Source organism: Dromaius novaehollandiae, chromosome 1 (assembly GCF_036370855.1).
Source record: "Dromaius novaehollandiae isolate bDroNov1 chromosome 1, bDroNov1.hap1, whole genome shotgun sequence".
Lineage (NCBI taxonomy): Eukaryota > Metazoa > Chordata > Aves > Casuariiformes > Dromaiidae > Dromaius > Dromaius novaehollandiae.
In genome coordinates this window covers 109,742,946-109,753,241 of record NC_088098.1, presented here as the reverse complement: position 1 = coordinate 109,753,241, position 10,296 = coordinate 109,742,946, and the positions used below count along the sequence as shown (strand labels likewise).

Sequence of the window (10,296 nt, the reverse complement as noted above, 5' to 3'; positions counted from 1 at the left end):
TCACCTCTTTCAAACAGACAAAGCATTGTGGTATCTGAAGCCAAAGAAAAAGTATTTCAAGTATTTGTTCTATTCTGGTTGTATTTTGAAGGACTGCTCTGGAAACCTTTTTATTTTTAACCCGCTTTGCCAACCGTACATTGTTATGGCCACACAGAATGCAAAACTGCATTAACAGTATCTTCTAGTACATTTCTGCAACCATGTTTTGTTGCAAGAAATGCATATGTGCATCTTCAGAGTTCTATTTATGGTACAAAAGTGATTTAACCATCTTATTTGGTCTCTCTTAAGGTCTTCGTTTGGTCCTTATTTAGGTAGGTTTCTGTCCTTGCGCAAAGCTTCATTTCAGCGTGGGCTATAGTATTTGTATTGTTATGAGGGACTCCCATTGTGCAGTGTACACAAGCAGATCCAGGCCTTGAATATCTTCTCTATAAATTTGTTTTGCTATGCATGTTAGAATATATTATGATTAAATTCAGAGAAGCCAAGCAGTAAAGCTGTTTCAAAGTTGAAGTAATAGCGAAAAGCTGTACAATAGCAGGCCTTTGAGATACCATAACACTCTTCTTAAAGTACAGGTATTAAGTGCGATATCCTGACTACAAGGATAGATCGTGTGTGGGCTCACATTTTCCTACTACTACTTGATTTTTTTATCTGACTTTTGCTAAATAAGATTGCATGTTGCTGCAAGCTGAATTACTGTGGGTATCATCTCAAGAAGGCATCTCTGTAAAGACAGGCCCCAGAATATTGCCTAATTTCCATAATTAGCTCTGGTTATTACCACTGAGTCCTTCAGAGGAGAGTATACTACAAATATCCATGGTGTTCAGAAAGTGCATAAAGTCCTATCATTTTTGGTTTGTACTTTTTAATGGTTAATATAATCCTATCGAGCTGGGTTTTGGTGTGGGGGGACCTACACCACACTTTAAAGCTTCATTAACAAAGAACTTTACTCAAGGAGGAGATGTTAATAAGTAATGAAACAAAGGCTCTGTTATAGAGATTAAATGTGTTTGTGTCTAAGTACAAAGTTCGTGTTGCAAAGTGCAGCTGTTACTCCACTCATAACCCTACAGCAGCCTCACAACCCGAGTTCAGAGTCTGCCTGCTTTCCTGTAACCCAGCTGACCAGGACAAGGTCTAGCTGAAGTTCAAAGTTCAGCGTCTGAAGGCTTGTTGGCTCTGTCTGCTGTGGTATCTGACAAGTTTTGGATAAGCCATAGTTCCTTTAAGATTATAAGTACAAACAAGAAACACCTCCTATTCTGTTTTCTTATGTGTCAGATTTCATTAAAGAAGGAGCGTTTTTGATGGAGTCACTGAGTTAAGCTGTGTGTGTTGTGTAACAGACTGACCTAAACAACCTACTGAAGGAACATGCTAGTGAAATGATGCATACAGAAAATAAAGCCTGTCTTCATGTTCCTTTTTCCTGAGATTTACTTAAATGAGGAAAAAGGAAGTAAAAGAAGTAATTGCCCATATACAAAGAGGCAAAACTGAACTCTTTAAAAAGGAAAAAGCTAATTTGTGTGTTTTCTTTGTGTCATGATAACTGTGTTTCACACTGTGGGGCTGAAGAGAACTCAGCAATGCATCAGAATATCTTGCTTTCAAATCTGCCCTTTTCTCCTCCTTCAAAGGCTTTTTATGAAGCTAATCCCAGCTTTCTTATGCAGAAGGTCTGGATATGCCTCCCTGCAAAACCCACCAGTGCAGCTTTTTTGATTAGGTGTGGTTGCATTAAATGCTGTTTCACCCCAGTACAGATTCTGAGTGAGAATGGAAACCTCAGCACTGATGGCTGTACAAATCTTGGCTGAGCAAAGGCTGGTACAAATAGCCTTGGAGGAATTTATATTTCGGGCATGCCATAGCTGCATTGCAGATGCAGAAAAGTTTCTTATCTGTTGCCGTATCCTTTCTAGAGGAAGGGAAGGTAAACCATGGGTGGTACTGCATGTCATGAGTCCTCAATACCCACAGTGTGCATTGGGTCTGAGCACAGACTATTGTCATATCACTTCACCGAAAAGCACATGGATGTTCAGGAAACTTTCTCAGACAGCAGAAGTTTGCTCTGTTTGTATCATAGCTTGTGTTTCTCTGAGTTCAGTAAAGTTAATCATCAGAAGTCATGATTAAAAACAGGACACAAGCAAGGACCAGAGTAGCCAAAAACATTGGTTGTCCTGGACCAAAAGATGAGTGTGTTTAGATATGATGAATTTTTCTGCTAACATTCAGAAGTCCAGCAAACACCAAAGGAGTCTTCCTTTGATGAATTAGTCCTAGCCATTTGGTTGTTACGCCATGCCCAACCTTCTACTTCTGAGCAAGTTACTCGACAAGCTAACCGGAGACCAAACTGGGGCCCATGAAGCTGCACCTCACACCCTGGACCTGGTGCAATAAGGTTTCAGAGGAGAATGTGGAACTTGAACTACTTAGTGGTGCTGAGAGATTAGCTCCTTTCCTGAACCTTTGTTCAGCTTTTGATACTACTGAAAATGAGGCTGTGCATCTTTGCCTTAAAAAAGAAGTGGAGGTCCAAAGTAACATATTATAATAGCGGAGCCCATCCTGGGAGGACATGCAGAAGGAGCAATGATAGGAACTGGACCTCTGCTATTCTGTCCCACTGCTGGACTGTGTAAACTTGGCAGTAGTCAGTTTTCTTTCTAGTACTCTTTACTGTCTGCATGCAACCACTGTAGTGAACAGATTGAGTCACTGAGACTAACAGTAAGTAGTTATATGGATCTACCTCTTCATCTCTTGTTATGGCTGCACTTGCGTTTGAGTGAGACTAGGTAGTGGGCCAGAACATAAGCAAAGCAGAGATGATATAGATGGATGGAAATACACCAAGCTTCATGTGAAAAAACACGCAACCATGCTGCTATCTATCTTAGCTGGCAGCACATATCCACAGTTAGTTAACTTGGTCTGCACTGATGCAAATCCCTGACCTAGTAGCATCTGTGAGTAATAACTTCTGTTGCTCCTACTGCCCAAGTTCCACCCTAGTCTGTTTGTCGTGTCTTCGGCATTTCTTTGCTAGACAATTATACCTGGCCTTGAAATCTTTGTTTCTTAAGAAATTCTGACTAGGGTCACTACTCTCCCCAGCAACATAGGCTACTGCAAACATATACAAGGTGAGGAGAAGACGATAGAATTAACGGGTGTCAAACATAGTCACATTGCTTACTGCACTATTAGAAGTATGATTATGTAACTCTGCTAGATGGTAACTATATATTTCAACCTTGCCTTGCTTCATCCAAAAGAGATGTCCCTGTCAGGCTATTACCTACTGTGGAGTAGATTTCTCTCATTCTTTTCTCTTGGAGTTGGCCACATTTTACGTACAATATATTTCTAGGGGACGGAATAATGGGAGGAAGAAGAGTTTGCATAGCCCTGTGGTTACTAAGGTTGTGTGGGATAGGGTGGCCAGCCGCAGTTCAGGTATGCAGTCCAAATCAGGCAAAGCAGGTTTGCAAGCTAGCAACTATTCTGGTTGTCGGCTTTGCTGGAGCAGGTGGGTGAACGCTTGTTTCCTCCCTTCTGCCCCTGCTCCATTTTCACAACACTCTTCTGTGCCCATGCGAAGTGACTTGAAGGAAAGGCTTGAGTTGCAAAATAATAATAAACAAGGAAAATCATTTGCAGTACAATTCTAATTTTAACATGTTTTATCTTTTTGTCTCTGTTTAATCAGCTTTTGTTTAAAATCACCTGTTTACTTTCTCAGCAGATAGTTCAGGCACCAGCCCACTTGGTCTCTAACTGAAGCAAGAACCAGACCGGGAGCAGGACTGTGCTGGTACCAGTTGGCTGCAGCTCTACTGGAGTCCTAGTGTTGAGAGAGACCTAAAAGGTAAGTAGAAGTTGGAGATACTATCCAAGGGACTTGAGACTGGAGAGGAGTAGTATTGCCACCTGCCCTTCTTTGAAGAAAAATCTCAGCAAAGGGTATGTACATGAAGGTATGACTTACAGAATTTTATCTTGAAATGAGTATCTTTCCCCCGAGAATCCATGCCTATGAATTGTTTTCTTAGCTTACACATTTCCCTGCTTCTGCTTTCTCACCCTTTCAAGGAAAGAGGCCAGCAGAAAAGCTCTCCTTCAAGTTAGCTTCCTTCTTCATTCAAATTCAAATGTCTTAGAGAAATTACAAAGAAATTTCCTTTGGCAGGAATACTGAAAGCAAACAAACAAGATTAGCGCAAAATAGGATTGGCACAGCTGCTCTTGGGGTGGAGTTTTTGTTTGTTGATGGGTTTTGTTTTTGTTTTTTCTCTCTGCTTTAGAAATCTTCTTTTCAGTGAGTTGTGCATTCAGTCTTGTCCACTCCACACTGCAGTGGTAGAGCAAGAGGGCTTGTCTGCCAGCTAAAGTTTTACTGCTTTATTCTGCTGGTGTGGTTACCAAGGCAAACTCTCCACCACCTCTTGCCCTTTCCTAATGCAGATGGTGTTATATCAGTGAGAAGGTGCTTGTACAGATATTTATGATGCTCTGTAAAGTGAAATGACGTCTATTACTTGATGTCATATTTATGCAGTAAAACTGCTCCTGCACTAACAGTTTTAGTGATATAATTACTTGGTTTTAAAAATCATATTTCAAACCAAAAAAACTCTCTACTGGTTAAACGTTAAGAGCAGAAGAGATCTCTGGATAGCTCACTACTTTATAAGTTGATAGAAATGAACTATCATTTCTACAACTAACATTGTATCTTCATGTTGAGTGGGGGGGACACATAACTACAAATAACAGGAGAAGAGTGAATTAAAGTGTATACATATGCTTGCTTTGTAAGAACTTTGCCAAACTTCAGAAGAGTTGTTCAGACAGTGGCATTTTTCATTCCATCCGGATTAAATACTTCACTGGTAAGAACCTCAATCTTTTCTGCTTAAGCCCTATAACATAGCCTACTCTATGTGAAATAATGATTGGAATGTCTGGGGTTTTTTTAAATCTACATAAAATAGTCAAATTTGCCTATAATGTGTTAATTATGGCATAATATTGGCCAAAGATTCAAACCTTTTTCATGAAAAGACATTGTTCCTTTTGGTATCTCTGAATGACATGAAATTTCATACAAAAACTGTTTGGTATCACTTCTGTGTTAAAGGGACATTTCTATATAAACTTGTTTGTTGTCAGGATCTGGGTTCTGGTTTGCCATAATTATTGATGTGACATATTTAAAGATGGAGCTCTGTAGTTTATTGTGGAGATACTGGGTTTAATTTCAGAGCTCGGATTTTGGTAGAAGCTTTCAGTTTACTGGGAGCTTAAAATTTTCAAAAAAACTCAATAAAATGCCGTCCAACCGAGGAGTCATTTAAAATACTAAATGATATTTTTCATGGGAAGCGAACTGAAATAGATGGATCTTTTAGAGTTAAAACAGAATGTCTTTCTAGCCACTGTTTCTTTTAGCTTATTCTTTCCTTCTTTCCATCGCTTTTGCACTCTGGGATTGATCCTTTGTTCCTGTTTTTGTTCCCCAAAGTGCTTAGTGCTCAAGTATCAGTATGGCTATGTAGTTTTTGTCTGTGGAGAATTTTCTAACTTCTTAGTCATAACTGAAAATTTATGTGCTAAATTCAACCCAATGAATTACATGACAAATCTGCAGCAATGCAGACGCCACCATGGAGACAGAGAGGCTGACTGTCTGTCTTGCCAAATATCCCAGCAGTCCTAGGACGGAATAAGCTCTCTAATGCATGGACTATGTGACAATGAGATGTGCTGATTTTTTGATATATTTGTGTGCAAAGTTTCTATTAAAACTTTTGTTTCAGAATAAGAGTGATGTAGCTGGTCATATACTGTGTTTTAATATCTCTTGGAGAGAGATATGGCCTTGGCCTCAGTTCTATATTTAATATGTGAATGGATTCTTGTAATCTGGAGTATTACAGTGATGCAGGGCTTGCTTACTTTGACTAGTATCAGTAGATGGTCACTAGTTGTGCATGACTGATGCAGCAAGGGAGAGGGAGGGCTGTGGAGAGAGAAATACTGAAACAGTAACTTACCAAATTAAGCTGCCATCTCCCTTGTAATAAAATGATGCTGACCCCCCCCCCACCCCCCCCCCCAAAAAAAAGCTTGCTTTCCGATGTTTCACCATGTCTCTGTCTGCTGTGGAATTCAGCAGGTGTTTCTAGGTACAGTCAGTGGGTCCCGTTTATATAAAGTGGATATTAATGTTTTCACAAAGCTAGGCATAAATTAACCCCTGAAGTACTACATGTATGCAAAAAGGATATGTGTATTTCATTTCACTTCTTGCCACATAATGAAGGTAATTTTCATTTAAAAGGATAAAAAGTGTTGCAGTTTGAGGTTCTTTTCTCTAATTTTCCTTACATTGTACAGTTCTCTGTTTATATACCTCCTTTTCTACCTACTTTGCTGTTGACTTTAGTAGCAAGAGTAATGTAAAGAAGGTGGTTTTGAAAACCCATCCTGTATTTCTTAACCATCAGTACAGTGAATCCTCCTTCAGACTGCAAAATAATTCTGAAATTCAGGATTTTAGCCAAGGCAACAGGGCAAAACTCCTTCCTTGGAGAGGGGGTAGAGTAAAAAGCCATGAGACTTTTAATGATCGAGCAAAGATGATAGGACCTTGGCAAATGAAAAACCCTGATGTAGTAGATCAAAGACAACTGTCTTGAGTGTAGTAATATTTTTATGCTAATAAATTAGTGTCGTAAGTGATTTGTCAATAAGAGGTAGAATATGCTATGAAAGAATGAGGAAGGCAGATAATATTTTGCTTTCATATAGAAATAAAAATAGAATGAGGTCACAAAGAATCCTCAACAAGATTTTTGCTAAGAAAAATGTTGGTGTTCTGACCATCTGTGCAATATTTGCATATTTATTTTTTTATGTAACTGAGCTATATCGGTACCTAAGCTAGATTTAACTATTGAGAATAGCTTAATGAGCACTGTTCTGGCAAGGAGCTGCACTACTGTAGTGAAGAACACTCTAGCTGAGGGATATGCAGCACTTCTGAAGCAGCAATTCCAAAACTTGCTTGAGCATAAGCATATACTGGGTTGTATGTGTGGGTAGGGAGAAGCTCGTATATCCCATTCCACCCTTTCTTCTCATATAGATGCTACTTTCAACAAGAACTGCAGCCCCAGGTAGTATATGCAGTATCTGCCCCTTGTCGTTCCTTTGCACATTTACCAAACTGCATGTATGTATATCACTTGCACAGACTCATGCTAATGTACTGCACACAATAACTCTTGGCCCACACCCATGCACAAACCAAATGTGTATGTCCTACATCCATAATAACCCCATACCTGCACGCATGCATACAGTGAGCCCAGATGAGAAAGGACTGTTGTTTAGTGGGGTGTGAGGCACCTGTCCTGAGGAGCAAGGCCATAGCGTGGCTGTGGCTAGTCCTTCTCAAGTTGTCTCAGTCAGAAGTTCTTGAATTTTGGAGCCAGAGCAGGAAGGAATTTGAACTTGGGCCTTTGTTGTTAGACAAAAGGGTTCAGCACAGTCCCTGTCTCACTCTGCTGACCTGCTGGTTGCTCCTGGCAGCAAGGGGCTCCCCATCCCCCAGCCCCACCTGTGCATGCAGGCAGTAACTCTCATGATGGTCTCCACACCAGACCTCAAACAAGCTATCCTTCAGGCTGCTAAGCGGTAGCCTATACTTCTGCACACGAACCTCTATGGCTCCAGTCTCAGCTAATCCCTTCTTTGCTTGCCTTAGATTTACTTTTTTGTCTGTAGCAAGTTCATTTCCATACTTCAGTCACCTGAACCTGGAAAACACTATGCAGGCACTGTCCAGCAATGGATAAAGTATTTACTCTTTCTCCCAAACCTGATGCAGTCCAAGAAGCCAGACACTCATCTTCTTTCAAACTTTTCTATTCCTGATCCATTTTTGTCCCACAAAGAATGAGCTGCTTTCCTTGAGACAAGTGTGTTCTTAAGGAGTCAAAGCTACTGTGTCCCTGAGCATGCAAGACCTTGGCTTTTCCTAGTCCTTGTACAAACTGTGCAAGGATGGAGAGCTGCTCTCTTGTGTGCTAGTAGTCTGGTAGAATAAAGGCTTAGCATGATGAAGATATGAGTCCAAGGTAAAGCAAACTTTCCACTGGGGAAATCCAAGGGGCCAGGATTTGCCCTTTTTCTTTAATCTACATTTTTCATGCTGGATCCTGTTGCGTGCAACATTCATCCACTGCCGCTTTGTGCATACAGAATTACAGGTGGAAGTCCAATCTGACAATTTGGCACCATTCTCTGAAGTGATACAATGAAAAAGACAGAGGAAGGTCAAAGGCTTATCAAAAGCCTAAACTTTTCCTACTAGCGCAAGGTTGATCTGTTTGTTTTAATTCAGTCTTGCTTTTTGCAGATTCTGAAGGTGCAAGTTAGTAACAAATTTAGAAGTGGTAGGTGGATGTAATACTTCTGCAGTTGCTGGATCAGCAGTAGTAGAAATAGTAGCCTTCTATTAATCTCTATAACAGTTATAATACTGAGAAAAGAGTTTCCAACTCTCAGTGCCCAATCACTTTGGAAGGATAGAAAGATAGTTCATTTGCCATGTTCTTCCTGGAAATTTTTTCTGTGGCTGCAAGTATTTTGATGCAACAAGATAATGTCTTCTATTGGCACATGACTTGTTTTACTGTCCATTTGAATATTCTTGCAGATATGTATAAGGTATGTGAATATTAATCTTTCTCATTCCAAGAGCCTTTTAAGCTTTTCTCCCTCACTCTCAGGTCCTCAATATCTCCTCTCAAAATCACAAGGGTCAAAGAGAAACTCATTTAACCCTCAATCTGTTGTAAGACAAGTCACAACTGTGATGCAGAAGTAAGGCTTAGAAGAGATTTTTAGATGGAACTCATCCTCTTTACCTAAAGACTGCGAGAATATGTCTACTACAACTGGCTGTGCTGTTCATGAGAACCTAGGGGGGAACTATCTCTGTTAGCTGTGTCTGTTAGTTAACACAAACTATGTATATGCCAGCATTGAGCTGGTAGATGTCTGGCCTGTCTGCAGCATGACTGAGACAAAAACATACTGCCTATGCCATTCACACAGCTATACTGAGTGTCTGATTTTTCACAGCATCCTCTGTATTGCTAATTTGGGATAAGACCTTCTTCTCTGGTAGTAAGTCAGGTTCTCTGCAGTTTGGACCTGTTTTTAAGGGTTTAGCTAGAGCACGTGAGCAAATGACTCATAAGCAGCTCTCAAAGGCCAAGGACCTCCTTTCACACTGGACTTTCATACTGGACATTTTGAGAACCATGTCTGCATTGTGCCCTGTGATTGTAATTCCTCTTGAAGGTTTCTGATTTCAGCTCGTGATTGCTGGGTAGATGTGTATACCCATCTCTGGCTGCTGACCCTTGGTTTGACTTTCTGGTTCCTGATTTTTGGCCATGAACATTTGGCTCCTTTCCCAGTTCTGGACACTGGTCCTAACCTTTGGGCTGAATAGCCTGTACTCTAGTCTGTAATCCTAGAAGGCCACCAGGTCATCCATAATAGACTGTACTCTAATTTGTTAGATAAAAAATGAAATCTAAAACAGCAGATGCATTATTTTAGGCCAGTATTTTTTATGAAAACTGTCAGCTATTAGTTTGTAACCTGGATTTCTGTAAGTGTTTTGCTAGATTGCTATCTGCGACTTTTCCTTTCTTTTGGTTACCAAGTTGTGCCTGATGGCTTGTTTGTCTTTTGGGAGAATATAATCATATTTCAGCCAGTGGAGCGCATGAACAGAACTGTGAGCATGTATGCGAATTTCATATTGCTGGCTACAGGTCTGATAATGTGTGCAAGTAAAGATGATATTGTCAGATTGTTATGAACTTTTATTTCAGTTTGTATCTGAGATGCCATAAGCATTATTTATATACTTCTGGAAGTTCATAATGTCATTTCGTCACACATGACATAAGAGTGTAATCATACACTCAAATGCAGGAAGTAATGTTAGTTATAGTTTGTGGCTGAAACTCAGTGGATAAGAAAATAAGATATAAAGTTGGCAATCAAAGTATGAAGGAAAATGTCAAGACGAAAGAGGAAGAAATGAAGTCTATACTGTATTGTCAACGTTTAGGTGGGTGAAGGGCCAAGTTGCTTTGACAAGCGAATTAATGGATCACAAATGCAAAGCTGAGTCCTAAAATGAACTTACAGTTACTACTTAATCAGCTAGAAGAT

General features: G+C 40.0%; 1 protein-coding gene across 1 annotated transcript in view; it reads left to right on the top strand.

Annotated features, from left to right (window-relative positions):
- The first annotated feature begins 3,882 nt into the window (after window positions 1-3,882).
- Window positions 3,883-10,296, top strand: part of NRIP1 (nuclear receptor interacting protein 1) — a 101,819-nt gene continuing 95,405 nt past the window's right edge. Inside the window, exon 1 of the mRNA XM_064523453.1 lies at window positions 3,883-3,901. The gene's annotated coding sequence lies outside the window, so the exon portion shown is untranslated. The remainder of the gene's footprint in view (window positions 3,902-10,296) is intronic.